Raw genomic sequence first — 18,085 nt, forward strand, 5'->3', positions numbered from 1 at the left:
GTAATTCAGCCACATACTGGCTGATGGATTGGCCTTGCCTCTGAACACAACGCCGGAAATATTGCCGGCGGGTATACTTGGAAGGCGAAGGCTCATAGTGAATCTTGAGCTGAGCCATGAGGACATCTAAAGGCAGAGTGTGTACCGGTGCCGGTGCAGCTAGAGCCCGGGCGGTGGTGAACATTTCTGGTCCGCAATAGTGCAGAAAATTGCCTTGTCGTCTCCCCTCAGGGAGCTCGGAGAGGTCGTGAGCCATGAGGAAAACCTCGAACCTCTCTAAAAAGGCGTCTCATGATTCAGCCTCTGGCCTGAAAGCAGCGAAAACAGATGAAGGAGCCAGGGCCGGGACGATGACGGGGTCCATGTCGCTCATCCTCGTCGCCAGTATTAAGTACAAGGCATGAGGTAAAGTATAACAGCTTTATTTAACAGTTAACAGCAACTAGGAACTTCAGAACATGGACAGCGCTCGCCCGCCTGACAGCTCTTTATATGACAGCTGTCAGGTGGCTGGCCAATAGGAGGTCAGTGATTTTCCCGCCAGCTGGCAGGCGCGCCGGGGCCAATCAGGAGCCTGTGGCTCCGGCCCCACCCGTCGGCTGCATTGGGGGGACGCAAACCCAGCATGTGACGCAACTGGCCCACAGGCCACCAGTTTGAAACCGGTAGCCTGGAGTATATCCTTGGAAAAGAATTGAAACATTTATGTTACAAAGTGCCAGAGAAATGATTAGGCTGGTTAAACTAAGGAAAAGTAATTAAAAAAGGACTATTGGTGAAATGATGAAGTGAAAGCAGCTGTGGATGAGAAAAATGCATATAAGAGAATAATTGCTACCAAAAAAATATATGAATAGAACGAAATAATACATAATTTGTACAGATATCGTTGCAAAAGATATAGTCAAACACAGCAAGAAATGATTAATATTAAAAAGGCGAAATGTATAGTGATTTTGATGTAGAAAAAAGGCATTCCACCGAATAGATAAAGCAGCTCTAGCAGAGTGAATTAAATTAAAAACGAGAAAATAATTTTGAATGGAAATGAACTGAAAGAATGGAATTTTTTTAGAGATCTGTATAGTAATGATGCCAGGTTGAAAAATACTGTTAATGTCCAAGAAAACAATTGATGAAAATGTAATAAATACTGTCAGGCCTTTCATAATAGTAAGGCTATAAATATTGATGTTTTAGCCAGAGTTGTAGTTTACTTCTGGAGAGGCTGTCCAATCTGCTCAATATATTAATGAAGGCTACACTTATGTCTAATGGTTGTATTATGGTGACCAAACCAGATGCTTCAAGCAATGCTTAATGTTTACTGCTGTACTTTTAAAAAGGCAGCTTTTCTCTAGGAAAGCCATTTGTAAGATCCTTCAAAGTCTGGATATGTCCGAACAGTTCATTCTTCCTGTACGGCAGTCATTCTGTTAGGTGAAGACCAATGTTTTCCTTGGCCTTCTAACTCTCTCCATAGCATCCTTCTAATTTTCCACTGAACCAATACTCCATGTGAGGGGTAATGCACTCTTCCTGAAGATTGATTTTACTTTTCTTTTATCCACCCCCACATGCTTCTTTTAAAGATCAGCTATAAAACACTGTGATTCAAAATCTATGTGCTGTTCCTTATACCCAGCAGTTGCTCTGATTACAGAAGTTGCACTGTGTTGGATCTGAAAAATAGATGGATTGTGAAAGTGAGAAGAACAAAACTTAGTAACTTTTACATTGATCTCTTAAAACTTTTGCAAAATGTTTCCTTTCTGAATTGTCAGCTCCACAGACATGTGTTTCCCAATTGCTCAGATAGGCATGGGACAACCCTGCAAAGGGAAGAGAGGGAACGCCACAGACCAGTCAGTTTTGTACCAGACTACGTAAGAAGCAAAAATCCTAATGATCACAACGTGAAGACTTAATCAGAGATATCACTTCAATACAGGCAATCCTCAACTTACAACTGTTCATTTAGTGACCATTTTCAAATTACAATGGCACTGAAAAAAGTGACTCATGAACATTTTTCACAGTTACCTTTGCAGCATCTCCATGATCATGTATTAAAATTCAGATGCTTGACAACTGGTTCATATTTATGACCACTGTTGTGTCCCAAGGTCATGGGATCAGTTTTGTGACCTTCTGACAAGCAGTTAATGGGGAAGCCAGATTCGCTTAACAGTCGTGTTACTGACTTATCAACTGCAATGATTCACTTAACAACTGAGGCAAGAAAAGGTTGTAAAATGAGTCAAAGCACACTTAACAAATGATATTTTTTGTGGTCGTAAGTCAAGGACTACCTGTACACTGACAGAATACAAAATGCATAAATAGTGACTTCACTGCTGTTTGTTTGGAACTCGGGTCCCTTCCATACAAATATTTCTTAGCACTACCCACCCTGATCATAGCAAATAAAAATGCATTGCAAATAATCTGTTACTACTATCATCGCTATCCTGAGTTATTTCTGTCTGTCTTACTTTGTCTCAATCAATAAGCAGGTGCCAAGACAAAAGCTAAGTTTTGATTGAACCAAAATTAGGATTACCACAATTATAATTACTTTATTCAAATAGTTCATTTGCAATTGCTGGCATTCTAGTAGATTGCCTACTCTTCTTTAAAATGGGGTCCTCCAGAAATTTTGTCCTAAAATTCTCATTAGCTTCAAATAATAGGCATATGAATTAGAATAACAATACTATAGCTTAAAGATAACTCAAAGAGTGCAGAGAACAGCAACAAAGATGATTAGAGAACTAAAGGCTAAAACATATGAAGAACGGTTGCTGGAACTGGGTATGTCTAGTTTAATGAAAAGGACTAGTGGTGACATGATAGCAATGATCCAATATCTCAAGGGTTGCCACAAAGAAGAGGGAGTCAAGCTATTCTCGGGCAGACAAGAAACAATGGATGGAAACTAATGAAGGAGAGAAGCAACTTAGAACTAAGGAGAAATTTCCTGACAGTTAGAACAGTTAATCAGTGAAAAGACTTGCCTCCAGAAGTTGTGAATGCTCCAACAATGGAAGTTTTTAAGCGACTAGACAACCATTTATTTGAAATGGTATAGAGTTTCCTGCCTAAGCAGTAAGTTGGACTAGCAGACCTCCAAAGTTTCTTCCAACTATCCTATCCTATCCCATCCCAGTAAATGTTCCTGTGGACTTAGTTTTGGGTGGTCTTCATATAGATTTAAATTCTACAGTAATTTTACAGTATATTTGCAGAATTTACATGCAACACCCCCAATATGGTGCAATGCAAAGCATGTTGTATAAAAAAAACATGCATTGCTATTACAATCATAAACCTCTGTTCTCATTCATTTTATTTTACAATTGTTTAGGTATGGATTGTTGTTGCAGCTGCAGTTGTCATCTAAAAAGCTAAAACAGCATACCAGAAATTTGCATTAATTATGGTCATAAAGTAACATATGCAAACTTACCAAATTTACAAATACATACTTTTCCAGACTATATGTTGTAGTTTGCAACTAAAAAGTAAAATGAACAGGAAAAAAATATTCTAATACATAAATTAGGAGAAATTGTATAAAATCAAATCAGATTAAGGAAAACAGTATTTGATTAAGGGAAATGACGCAAATAGTACACACAAATAAACAGTGTAAAATGTATAAAAATAGATTTTGATTTTTGAATTGTTTTAACAAAACTGCAAAAGTTACAGAAATAGGACAGCATGAACAAGAAGGAATGAGAAACCGGGACAATCCAAATGAACAGATTTATCTAGCATTATTTTGCAATGATGTAATATAAAATCTGCAAACCGATGGAATTTTTTTCCTGTATTTTCTTCAATGACTGTTCAAACAGCAGCTCTCCCAGTCTCCTTGCATACAGGGTTCATGCAGTCTGGTGTGAAGGTTGCTGTCATGTGGCAGAGTTCAGAGTACTCCAATTCAAGTCCAAGTCCAAGTTCAAGTTCAATATGTGGTGCACGTATTCAGATAAGTTGTTCTTAGCTGAACAAAAGGAACAACTATCAAGTTGAAAGAGCCAAAGGGGCAAACATAAAGTACAAAGAGATCCCACAGTGCCTAGTAGGAATAGCAATGAAATTATAAATTTATTATCATGAAAAAAATGCTGCAAAAATTAGAATGATGAATCAAAGAAGGTCCTTTTGCCTGATGATATTCTTTCTATCATAATTCTACAGTGTTAGAAAGTTACATCCTATGATGCAATATTTTTCTTCTATGAAACTACAGTAAATTATCACTAATAACACACGAAAGCAATTAAAGCTGCCAAAAAATTACCAGCATCCTGCTCCAATGCTTTGAACAGCAGCCTGATTTAAAGGCACATGGGAATTGTAGTGTGCATATCTTTCCTTGATTTTTGAAGAGCTAACAGTTATTAAAGGCTCAACAGCAAACCTTAGTAAATTTATTCCCCTTACTCAACAGCATTTCTAGTGGAGGCCCTTGGACAAGCTTAGTTTTTAATAGATTCATGAGATGCAGAAATCCAAAAGTTGTGGTCTTTTCTACAAGAGTTCTAAGAAAAGAAGCATGGCTGAAATTCTGTCTTATATAGTATCTTCGGGAGTTACAGTAGAAAGCAAAGCCATGGTCTCCTTCAATCAAAAGGATTCAAGGGGTCTTTTACTTTTCATAAGACCTTCCTTCCTTTCCCCTATTTCACAATATAACAATTCATAATCAAGATGGTTTAATGGGTACACCACAACTGGTTGGGTTGATACAATATATTAAACTATAAACCCTGGTTCACAGATTCTCTAACTGGATTTCCAGAATGTGTCAAGTTACAAACAAGGAAATCCTATTTTGACTGAGTGTGGTTATATGGACTCAGGCATGGTTTCAAATCTGCTTTGTTGTGTATCGGTTTGCTTCTATCATCAGCAATTTTTGAATCCATTTGGGAGTTAACATATATTTGCCATATATAATCTGTCCTTGGATAGAGAACTGTACTTTCTTTCTAATGAATCATATGAAATGTGAATGCTTTCATATGACATCCAGTCCCATTCTGCCTTAAGCGGAAAGATTGTGCTCAAACAAGTCACAAGACAGGAGTGGATAACCTTAGGCTCTATTTCATAAATTCGATTGACCTATTACAGATAATCAAAAGCACAGTTGAAACCAGCTTCTTTCTTAAAAGATGGCATTATAACCTGATTTACTTCTAATGCTAAACCATGGTTTGTTAAACCAGATTTGATTGTTTCACATAGATTAAGCCATAAACTATTATTCTTATGCTATTATAGTTGTGTTGACAGAACATGCTACGTCACAAAGCCTGAGCTATGCATGAGCCAGATTTAAAAAAGTAAACATTTTTATTAAAGTTATATATATATATAACTATATATAACTATATATAACTATATATAACTATATATAACTATAACTATAACTATAACTATAACTATAACTATAACTATATATATATATATGATTTTTACAACCCCTGGTAAGCCCCAATTATGGGAGGAAGCTAACTGCTTCCATCATCTGTCCTTCGGCTCGTCACAAGAGTCCATCACGACAGAAACCCAATATTTTTACTGTTGCCTTTGTTATATTTGTGTTTTTTTATTTGTGCTGATAAATAAATAAAGGGAGACTAGTATAGCAATAGCAGTAGACTTATATACCGCTTCATAGGCCTTCAGGCCTCTCTAAGCGGTTTACAGAGAGTCAGCATATTGCCCCCAACAATCTGGGTCCTCATTTTACCCACCTCGGAAGGATGGAAGGCTGAGTCAACCCTGAGCCGGTGAGATTTGAACCGCTGACCTGCTGATCTAGCAGTAGCCTGCAGTGCTGCATTTAACCACTGCGCCACCTTGGCTCTGTATAGTATAGATCTATTTCAAGCTATTTAGCTCTCATCAGCTAGCCATATAGCCCAGGTTCAAATCCCAGTAAGGGTATGGCTAGCTGATGAGAGCTAAATAGCTTGAAATAGATCTATACTAGTCTCCCTTTATTTATTTATCAGCACAAATAAACACACACACACACACACACACACACACACACACACACACACACACACACACACATATATATATATATATATATATATATATATATATATATATATATATATATATGTGACTTTAAATATATACCTCTCACCCTGGCTGGCTGATAAGGAGTCGAGCTCTGTAGCTCAATGGTTAACACATCTGCCTAAGAGGCAATAGAGCACAGGTTCGATTCCCAACATGGGTATGGCTAGCTGATGAGAGCTAAATAGCTTGAAATAGATCTATACTAGTCTCCCTTTATTTATTTATCAGCATAAATATAACAACATATATATATATATATATATATATATATATATATATATATATATATATATATATATATATATATATATATATATATATATATAAATGTATGTATGTATGTATGTATGTATGTATGTAAAAGATAAACATGAAAATATATAAAGCAGAGTTAAGGGGAAAAACTTTAAAGGAAAAAGTGCAAAGAATAGTACAGTAACTATTTCCAATCTTCTTTGTAACAATAGTTACAAACTAAATTCATATCCCTCCTCCTTCTTTAAAATTACTTTATGTAGTTCCTTTCTCTTCCATATTTAATCATTTTAAGTCACAAACCCAAAACTCATTTTTCACTTCTTCTGTTTTCAACAAAAAATCCATAAAGGTTTTCCAATCTTCTGATCTGATCTATCTAATCAAACAAGTCAATTTTGCCATTTCTGTGAATTCCACCATATTCACAATCCAATGTTCCATTGTAGGCATTTCTCCATTGTTGAGCATGTAATACTGACTGCAATTACCATTATCAAAGCTAGCCTTCCTCAAATCTTTTCTCCCAAATCCCAATTTTAAAAAGCCTGGTTTCATTTCAAGTTTCTGGGTTGGATGGACACTGCAGATATGATATACCTCTTCTTGTATTAGCACCATTACAGCTTATCACAATTTAGAGGAAAAAAATAGGTGGAAAAACTGTGAACCCTTTCAGGAGTTATTGATCTGATATAGTGCATATATTGATCTGATGTAGTGTATACATAAAACAAGTGTACAATCCTTATAGGATACTCTGCCTTCCTTCTGGCCTAATCTTCACAAGGCTGCCCCAACGTAACCTTTATGGACTTTCCATCTATGGATTGGAGAAAGCAATGTGTTTGCATATTTCCTTATTCTCTTCCCTTTTTAAACTTATAAGGAACTTTTTTTCAGGCACAGCTATGCTTTGTTCTTTTGAAAAGGATCTTTGTTTCTTTGACATTTCTTCTTTCATTTCCCTCCATCATGGTACTCTAACTACCCATGATAATTACAGCCTCCAGTACAAGTAATCATTAAAAAGGATAGTTCAGATGAGTTTTTCAGGTGCTGCTTTGATTCAGTGGTCAGTTCTTACTCAGGTTTTCCTTCCATAGGATTCCACAATTCCTTTTTGGAAAAGAAGAATTAAAAAAAATTGCAGCCTGGTGAAACATAAGCTGTGTTTATGTGTTATTCTAACTACGAGTAACACTGAGTAACACTGTTACTTAGCCACTGAGCCACTGCTGAGCTGAGCTTGTTGATCAGAAAGATTGGCAGTTCAGTGGTTCGAATGATTCAAATCGAATCCCTAGCGCTGCGTAACAGAGTGAGTCCCCATTACTTGTCCCAGCTTCTGCCAACCTAGCAGTTCAAAAGTACATAAAAATGCAAGTAGAAAAATAGGGACTACATTGGTAGGAAGGTAACAGCATTCCATGTACCTTTGGCGCTTAGTCATGCCGGCCACATGACCACAGTCTTCAGGCAGCACTGGCTCTTCAGCTTTAAAACAGAGATGAGCATCTTCCCCTAGAGTCGGGAACGCTAGTAGCACGTATGCGTGAAGGGAACCTTTACCTTTAACCAATTAAGTTTACCGAATTAACCCAATTTTCAGGAGGTGTACAACCCGCTAACCATTCAACTACAAGAAACTAGACTATAAACTAGGCTAAAATATGATTCAGTACAAACTGTCTTTAAGTTTTGATAATTTCACTGGGAAGCACTTATGTAAGCCATTAACTTTGCCATTGAAATCAATGGTAAAGTTAATTTTATCTTATCCCTTGTTTACATACATACTTACGGGAACTTATGCATAGGGTTTGACATGCTGACTCATTCAATTCATGGAGTTAATGTCTGTCCTCTCCATGACACAACCACAAGTTTTATAGTTTTGGTTTATGTTATTAAAGGAATCTTTTCATAAGCCACATAGAATATTATAAAGTTAAGCTATATAGCTTTGTCAACACCATGGCCATTTTTGTGCAGAACTAGGCCTATTGATAGGCAACGTGGGACTCTCCTATTAGGAAGCTGATATTTTTCAGACTGTGTTGTCTTACTGAACTGGTATCATGTTAATGTTTGACTGCTGCTTCTGCTGGCTGGCTGGACTAGATTAAATTAAAAAAAAGAAAGAAAGATAAAAGACTTCTTGATTACCCTTACCATTGAAATCAATGGGTTTGATATGCTGACTCATTCAACTCATGGAATTGATGTCTGTCTTCCCCATGGCACAACTAAATAAAGCTATTTTATGCTTGTAAGAAAATAACCTTTTTCATAAGCCATGTAGAACATTATAAAGTTAGGCTTTGTCAACATCATGACCATTTTTGTGCTGCTTCTGCTGACTGGCTGGACAATCTTAACAAAAAGAAGAAATAAAGATAAAGACTTGTTGATTTTACCCAGTTCCTGCTGACTCTACATGACTACTCCCTGTAGTTTTCTGTATTCCTAAATTACTGGATTTGGATCAATGGAGAACTTAATTGCATTTTAAAGCACAAGTTTATACTTTGAATTTTGCGCTTTATAATCAATGTAGCAATGATTCGATTATCAGATATGGCAAAGCTTATATATCTTTGTCTGCTGGGTGAGTTTTGGAAAAAAATAAAAAGAGGATAAAATATGGTCAGCTAGTGCCGTAGTAATAGGTTTCTGTCTAAGATGTCAAGAGAATAAATATCACCCATGCCATTTCATAGTACAAGAATTTCTGAAAAAGCTGGAAGACAGAAATACTCAAACAGCATCTATTATAATCAACTGTAAATATGCACAGGTCTACCATAACACCTATTTCTGTCCAAAGTTTGGCGCTGCCGGTGGTTGCTAAGAAAGCTGCAGGAATGTGCCCATGCAGTCATCAGGTGGAGCCACCTTTGACTGCAGAGCTTTTTCATCTTTTTAATCTTATTGCTGTTAAAAACCCTGAAAGGAAGAATTGGTTGTGATTGGAAAAAGAAAAGTATTGAAAGCTTCAGTCTCCCTGTGTGCGGCCACCTCCCCAAGCAGCAATGTTTAATTCACTTCGCCTTTAGGATCCACACCCGAAGGGGAGAGGGACGCCTTACACGCATGTTTTGCTCCGAATTTCTTTTTCTTTCGTGTTTCTCTTCCGCCTCCGCGGCGCTCTTCTGGAAGCACCCTTTTCTCTTCCCCCTTAAAAAAAAGGGCAAGTCCCAGGGCTGGGCCTGCTGCGTTTGAAACCACCTTAACAAAGCTCCTCCTTCTCTGGAGGCTGGGGGTGAATCTGGCAGGACTAGGCAGTGGTGTTACCATGACGAACATTTTCTTAAGCTTCCGCGGCTCAGAGCAGGAGGGACTCAACTCGCCGAGGGCTGGGTTTAAAAAGACAGGGGGGAAAGACGAGGAGAAGGAAACGAGGGACGCTCTCTGAGAGACCCTCGCTTTCCTTTGAATAAACATCGCCCAGTTTTAAGATCCCCGCTCGAGCCTTCTGTAGGAGAAGCCAGTCATTTTGCTCCTTCTCCAGTTCGCGGCTCGTTCTAAACTTCAGCAGGCGGTCGGCAGAATCGGAAACCGAGTAGCCCTCTCAAGGTTTCCCCTCCCCTTCCGCCCTCCCCTTATGGAAATCCAGGGGGGTTTCCCAGACTGTGGAAGCCAGAATTACAGGAGGTGGAGGGAAATCGGCGGGACTCGTCTCTGCCCGTGAGTCGCCACGATCGATCAAGAGCCGTTGCTCCGGTCGTTTGCTGGCTGCACGCTGTTCCCGAGGCCGCCGACTTGGAGCTGCGACTGCGTGGATTGTCTGCTTGTCTAGAAAGAGTCCTTTCGTGTCTGCTCGTCTCGCGCTCCCGGGACAACCGTAAATCAGGTATTTTGCTTTTTTTTTTTTAACACCTCCCCACCCCCACCCACCCCAGTGACTGAGTTGGCTTTTTTGCTAGCCTGCTTTTTCGATCGAAGAAATAAGGCAGCAGGGCAGGGAAAAGTGTTGCAAGCGTTATCACCCACGCCTGTTTCTGGTGCTTGTTGGTAGAAAGCAAACTTGGGGGAGGGGGGACGGAGAAAAAGGGAAAGGCAGATTTGGGTGGAGTAGACAGGAATTTGGTTGGAATTCCTTTTCTTTTGCCGGTGAATCTAAAGGAGGATTTTTCTCCAAATATCCTCGGCTCGGGTTTTCTTTTACTTGCGGGGTGGGGAGAGGGAGAAGGCTACATAGTTTTATGCCTATAATTAGCTTTCGAAAATTTAGGGTATTCCCTGCGTTTGGAGAAACGTAAAGCAGAACGATTGAAAACGTATGCAAGGATAAGGAATGCAAAACTGTTGGAAAATATCTTCGGACTTTCGCGCGTGTCTGAAGTTCGTTCTATTTCGAGTAGGGTTTCATAGAACATTAAATGGTTGGTGGATCTTAGTCAGGAATTAAAATCAAGGGGAGGGGGAGGCAGACCACTAAATAGCTTGTTTTCTAGTGTTGCTATCCCCCCCCCACCCCCCAGTCTCTGTCGTGTTGAAACTTTGAAAAAACTGGTCTGGCTGTTGATCCTCGTTGCATGCTGAATCGCCGGACGGGAGGAATTGGTTGCCTCGAATAGACTGAGTCGCCCTGGCAAGTCTACACCCTCAGTATTACAACACTTCTCTGTTAGCGAAGGTGGTTGGGGAGGGGCAAAGGCAGCGAAGAATTCCCGAGGGGGAAGAAACCGTCTGGCTGGTGTGCGGATAAAATCGTTAAACGGGACGGGGCTGGTGAAAAGAGGAAAACAGGGAATCTACCCCGCGCAGCTTAGTTGCAAAACGTGAGGAGCTGCCCTGCCGGAGCTGTGTGGGACAGTACTTCGTCCAAGGGAAGACCCCGTTCCGCTTTTGAGCCTCGGGGTTGGTTTCAGCGCCAATGACGAAAAGAAAGCCAACTGGAAGGGCTGTGCAGTTCCAGCGTTTCTAGCGCGCTGTGTTCAGCCCCCTGGTCTTTAGCACACTAACCTGATTATTTACCGGTGGGGAGCACAGTACTGGGTCTGTGTGTCAAAGACCATTTAGATTCAATTGGAAAGGAAAGGGCGCGATCCGCCCTCTTCGGCGGTCAGCAGCGTCTCTTATTCTGCGCTGACAAACGGACTGGCTGGCCAGACGGACAGATGTAGAAGGAGGGAAGGGGAGGGGGGGATAAGGAGGGAGCGTAGAAACGCCAGTTGATCAGTCGCCTCCGAGGGGCGCGGCGGGACGGAAAGACGACCCCTCCCTTTTCACTGTACTAGTCCTCGTCACGGTCTGCAGCCCCAACAAGGGGGATTTGTTATAAAACGGGAGTGTGGAGCCGAAGCCGTGTTGATTGCCTAAATAAAGATTGCGGACTCGGACGTCTAGGTTTTTTTAAAAAGAAAGATGATAAAAATGCGTATGCTAATTTCTGTCTGCAAAATGTTGAAGTAATGGCTAGGATTTATTTAAACTCCTTACAAGGCAAAGGCATCCAATCACCTAAATTTTTCCAACTAAAGCCAATTACTAAATCGCTCAGCTCCCCATCCCCATATCTTTCCCAAGAAGATTTCTGTTCAATTCATAGTTAATTCACTGTGGCTTTGAGCAGGTGAGTAGAACAGGAAAATAATGGCTGGAAGGCTTTTTTTAATGAGCTATTTCTCCCCTCCCTCCCTCCCTCCCTCCCTCCCTCCCTCCGTATGTATGTATGTATGTATGTATGTATGTATGTATGTATGTATGTATGTATGAAGTTTTGTATCAAAAATGGAATTTCAAAAATTTGGCAGAGTACTAATCCAGAAGAAAGCCAACAGCAAATTAGAAACACCTCCAATTCCCTTTTTGGATTCTCTTTGACTGAAGATCCCATCCACTTATGATTGATTAACATTAGTATATTGAATCAAAAGAATATGATGGGGAAAGTTTCAAAATTAGCAAGTGGTGAAAAAGGAAGTCTGGAAAATATGGAAAGGAAAGGAAATGAAGCCAGAGAAACCAGGAGCAAGAAAAGGACTCTGAATATTTTGGAATTCAAAAAAGATAGGGGTTTGGGTGGATCAAGAACTAGACAGCTTACAGGAGACTAAAGGAGAGATAGTCCTAGAGATGGGCATGTAGGAGTTTTCCTTACCAAACACAGCGCATATGGTACAGAACTACCAGTTGCTATTGTCTTGCTATGTATTGCACCTAGTTCTATGTAATTCTAAAGCACCTAGTTCTTTCCCCATTACTCTGTCCTCCCATCATATATAGGGATTCAGTTTAAGGAAACAACTTCCATTAGCACCAACAAACTCACAGTTCCAGATGCTGATTTTGATTCTCCTTGTGAGCCCATGCACAACAGCGCCTCTTTCTGCAGCCATTCCAGAAATAGACAGGGGTGTGTGTGAGGGGGAAACAGATTTTCTGTTGGAAGGAGGAAAAGAGATGATTTCATGTTTGTAAGGACTCATCTATTCAAAAAAGGACTGCAGAGTCATGGTTGGAAACAACTTGGGGATATGCCTTCATAAATGTGAACAGTAAAGAAGAAGAGTGAGCCTGTGTAACTTGTTCTCCTGCTAATAAGCTTCCATCATTTGAAGGGACTAGCTCTTCCACACCCTACCCTGCCCTGATCCATTCTTTTTTTCCAAAACATTGCTTCACTTTGCCTATGGTACATACATTTGTATCTCTTCTACATTAGCCTTATCCAAATTCTTGTTGTAGAATGTGGGTAGGAAGAAAGCAATGACAGCAGTATTCAGCTACCCTTTAACTACGTTGATGATCAGATTTAAGAAGTAAACTGTTCTTTGTTAAGCAATCCGGAATGCCCGCCTAAAATTCAAGGAGAATATAGTAGATTTAAACAATAAAGAATAAGAAAACATGCAAGGTTTATAATGTAAGCTGGGTTTCATTTATTTTTTATTTCTAATTGTTAAAAATGTGCATTCTGGTCTGGTGAACTGGTGTGATTTGATTTCATCACTAAAAAACCTCTACATTTGAGGGATAGGAGGCAGAGGAGGGATCTTCAAGGACATACTAGCGACTAGAGAAACAATTCTCTGCATGTTAAATGGTCCCTCTATGCCTGGAGTGTAGCCTATAAAACTTAATGAGGCTTATTTTTGTACTATTAGACATTGGGGGTGTGTGGAGTCTTGTTTCTAGGAGATGCTTTCCATCCTATGCCATTACTTTCCACTTCTTCCTCGCTGCCCCCCCTCCCTCCCTCCCTGAAGTTGACCCTAGGAGCTCTTTTGGGTAGCTGTGCAGAATCTCTGCAGTCTATCACATCTGATAACTGGGGCTGCTAAATGGCTTCAAAGCAGATGGGGCTACCCGAGTTCCTGCCTTCCCCCACTAGCACCAAGATAATCTTGTCTGGCTTCCTGCCAGTCCCCTGAGGGGAAAACAGAATCTCATTTGGGGGAAGCACCCATCTGTTAATGAATCACTGCTGGGGAATGGACTGGGTTGGTGGAATTGCTTCCTGTCCTCCCACTTGCTTTGGGGGTCTTCCTGCTCCTGCAGTCCTGGCATTTATTGCCCCTCCCTTCTCTCTGCTGCATGCCCAGTGTCCATAGGGCTGAGCTCAGCCTGCTGTATTTTAGTTGTGCACACCTTCAATAAAGTTCAGAAGAGAGGTGCAACACTTTAACCACTTGAATTTATTCAGAAACATCAGTAGAAGACATCAAACATGTTTCCCTCTAAAAAGCTGGAAGGGGAATTTGTGGGAGTCTCTTGGCTTCTCTGGATATACAGTAGCTGCAGTCTGCTAACAGCTGCTTCAAATGGTGCAACCCTGACATATCTATCACCACTCCAAGGGGCAAGAAGGGAAAAAGGGCAGAAATTAGTTCTGTGTCTGTGTGTTCCTTTTCTAAAAACAACCCTAAAGATAAAAGGGGCTGCTTTTTGTGTCAGACTCAGGGTCAGTTTGAGTGATCTATAAATTAAATTTTAAGAAGTTGAATAAGAGGCTAATACATCTGGAGTTTGGAAGCATGAAGCTATAGCCGCAGTGGGTCTTTGGCTGAGAGGGGACAAGACAAAGCTGGGGCAGGGAAGGCAGTAAGAAGTTATAGTTGACTGTCTGCAAAAGGATTGAAACAAACCACAATGAAAGTATAGTAAGGGTTGGCCAAAAAGGAACTGATCAACTGGGGATGTTGGATCAGCAAGCAGTAGTATATTGGCAGTCTTAGAAGTTATCAGGATCTAAGAATGTGGTAATGTTGTTGATTTTCTTCTCAGTGGGGTTTTTAGCAGTTTCTTAGTTTGTATCAACCTGGCAGTTTGAAGAAGTATATCACACCTCAGTAGGCAACAGCATGAATCAGCCACAGCCATCCACAGATTTGAGTCTGGGGAAGAATGCTACACTCTTACAAATGCCTAGGATCTGAGGATTTTGAGCATATATAGAAGTAGTTTCTGAACATAACACAGCGCTGTTCTGTGGGGTTATGTTAAGGTTTGAGCTAGCAACAAAGTTTTAAATTTTGTACATTATTTTTTAATGGAAAATTGTATGAAGCTATAACTGAGGGGGCTTAGAACTCCTAAATCTGAGGTAGATCTCTAACATAAAGCCCTGCTTTTAGCACTTTGGAGTTGTCGCTCACGTTTAAAATATTAATTACAGTATTGACTTTGGTCAATTTTTATATCCGAATATAGAAATTATCCTCATAACTTGGAATTCAAACCCAAATGCCCACTTTTTTTTTTGAGAGGGAAGAACTGTTCTGCTATTAGAAGAACTCTGGAAATTGTATAGCTTCTAGAAGTAATCCTTTTGTTCCTTATCCTTAAGTAAAATTTGATTTAAATTATCAATGAAGATACCCTATATGTCAGTGTTTCTCATCCATGACGACTTTAAGTCCTGTGGACTTCAACTCCCAGAATCCCCCAGCCAGCATAGCTTCTGGTGGTCATGTGACTGGGTGGGCATTCTGTTGGCCTTCCAAATAACATTAAATGCTGTTAGTTAGTGTTAGACCCCCCCCTTTTAACCAATTACTTCAAATGCTATGATTAAATATAGGTATCTGCCTTCCTTGCATCTTTTGGTATATTTCTCATGAGGAGGGATTTAGGGGTTACACTGCTAATTGTACTAATATAGAAAATACTACAGCCAAACAACCAACCAAACAACCATTGGTGTTTGCTTGTTTTTCTTAACAATTAGCTAGATAGTATTATTGCATTAAAAAGTAAGGACAGGCTGATTTGATATGCTGTGCTACCCAAATATGGTTTGTTTGCATTGGCCTTAGCACATTTTATGACCCCAGCCAGTTTTGGATTCCTCAGATAAGTTTTGGCTTACCTGTAGTTAAGCAAATGATAATTCAGCATGATGTGTGCACCTGTAATCTACCTGTATGCTTTATAATTACTACCCCAATTTTATCATCCTGTTCCTGTTCTTTTGGACTACTGATGCTTATTTTGATGTTTATTTTTTATTTTTGAAGAGGATCACTTTGTCCCTAATGCAGTCCTTGAACACCAATACCATTTATTTTCTTACGTGTGAACCTTGTTCTTCCTCCAAAATCTCACAATAGTTCTCTGGTCTTGCAGCATTCTTGTAAGGAAATATTGGATGAAAAATAATGACTTGCCTAGGGCTACATGATAAAATTCAGTGATATTTTAGTGATTTTTGCAATAAGATAAACCATCTGTGACAAGCAATTCTTGAAGAGAGGCACTAGAATTTCAAAGAACGAGGAAAAAAATAAAATGTCTGTTCATAGTTCAGAGATTTGGTCATCCTCATCATTCAAAGATTAACAAGCTAGATGATATCATTATTATTATTACTGACTTGCTTTTGTCAAACAAAAAGCAACAGAATCCACTTTCACCTGCCTTGTATTTCAGGGAATTGGGCAGCTGGACTTCAACAGCACGGATGAACTACCAGTTGTAAGATGAGCTGCAGAAATGCTCTTTGCCTCACTACTATGTTGGCTTATTAAATCTGTTGTCGACTTGTGAGGCACATTAAAGGATTTATTCTCTTTGTCAGTGTAATAAATTTTGGTGCTAGTACTAAATATATCAGACTTTACTGTAATGAATTGGTTTTCTATCCGGCTAACTGCACTGGGTTAGAATTTTTAGATTTCTTTTGTCTTGTTGAGAGACAAACTTTTTAATCAGAATGTACACACACACACACACACACACACACACTTCTCAAAGCATTGTTTAATTCACTGTATAACTGTTCTATGAATATGTATGTTTGTAATAATTCTAAATGCTGGTAAGGATCTACGGAATGGAATGGGAACTTAATGATTTCCCAAATATTACTGAACTACAGCAATGTTCCAATATTTAAGGGACTACCAGAAAGAGGGGGTAAACCTAGTCTCCAAAGCAATGGATAGAAACTAATCAAGGAGATAATCAAGGATAAATTTCCTGAAAGTTAGATGAATTAACAATTTGCCTCCAGAAGTTACAGGTGCTCTAACATTGGAGGTGTTTAAGAAGAGATTGGACAACCATCTGTCCTAGTATAGGTTTCCTGCTTGAGCATCCCCCTCCACCTATATAACAGGAAAATATTTAATTGTTCTAGCAAGCATTTCAACTGACTGTCACCTTTGGCAATAAGGAATTTCAAGAAAGTGAATTAGAAAGATTTGCAGAAGAGAGCTGTTACTCTCCTCCAACATCCTTCTCCATTGAGGAAAGGGAAGGCTGTTTCTTTGTAGCTAAATTGGTGGGAAGCTCATCTGATGGAAAAAACAAGGATACTGTCCCATCACCATTCCCCCTGGCTTCTAGGTTGGATGTGCAGGAGACAAGCCCCTTGATGTATATCAAGGCTGTCAGAAGAGCAGGCAGCCTGCTGCTTTATTAGTCTCTGAACTTTCCTAGCAGTAAAAAATAGATAGTAGGAGGGAGTTTGGCAAATCTTTGCTTTGGGGGACTTTTTAATTGACATAACAAATGTGTGCTGGACTGTGATAAATGTATTTCTCCAATATGTCATTACCCAGATCAAAAGTGGGCCATTAAAAATATATATGAAGGAATTGTGCTTAGGGAATTTGTGCTGCTCTTTCAACTTTCTCAAAAGCACAGGAAGATTGTAAATGCATGATCTGTGGACCCTCTTTAAAATACATATGAGGGAAGCTCAAAGTCCTTAGTATGGAAGTTGTCTGAAATCTGCTTGTGCAACTTTATGACAGGAAGGACCCACCCTCCGCCCAGATTTTTTGAAGTGTAAAGAATGGGCTATAATATATAATGTTGCTCTTTATTTTTATGGCTACCAGTAAACATTAAATTCTGCATGAACAAAACTTTTCCCTTGGCAAATTACTTTATGTGGCAGGAAGCAGATGAGGTAAGACAGGCATTTGCTGGGTTTCTGAGTTGTCCTAGTGATTCTGAGACCATTTCAGGCACAAGATCAACTGTGAAATTTAGCAGAGAATATCCTTTTTTTTTAGATGCCTCAAAGCTTTGATTGCTTTAGTTGCAGCAGAAGAACAGAGATAAATCCCTGGAAAATGAAATAAGAAGCCTAATGCTAATTTTCCAGGTGAGGAAATTCTATCTCCAAGCTGCTCAATGAAATGTAATGTAATATTCCTTTATTCTGGGGACATTGGCCCAGCAAAATCTCTCTCTCTATTTCCCTGCCATCATTTTATCAAAACATTTCACTAAAAACAAGCTTCAATACTCAGTCCTTCAA

At 39.6% G+C, this 18,085-nt stretch overlaps 1 protein-coding gene across 1 annotated transcript in view; it reads left to right on the forward strand.

Moving 5' to 3' along the window:
- Positions 1-9,647: 9,647 nt before the first annotated feature.
- Positions 9,648-18,085, forward strand: part of ATP2B4 (ATPase plasma membrane Ca2+ transporting 4) — a 158,807-nt gene continuing 150,369 nt past the window's right edge. The window contains 1 exon segment of the mRNA XM_032218925.1: positions 9,648-10,222. The gene's annotated coding sequence lies outside the window, so the exon portion shown is untranslated.

The sequence above is a fragment of the Thamnophis elegans genome, chromosome 5, assembly GCF_009769535.1.
Source record: "Thamnophis elegans isolate rThaEle1 chromosome 5, rThaEle1.pri, whole genome shotgun sequence".
In the NCBI taxonomy this organism is placed as follows: Eukaryota; Metazoa; Chordata; class Lepidosauria; order Squamata; family Colubridae; genus Thamnophis; species Thamnophis elegans.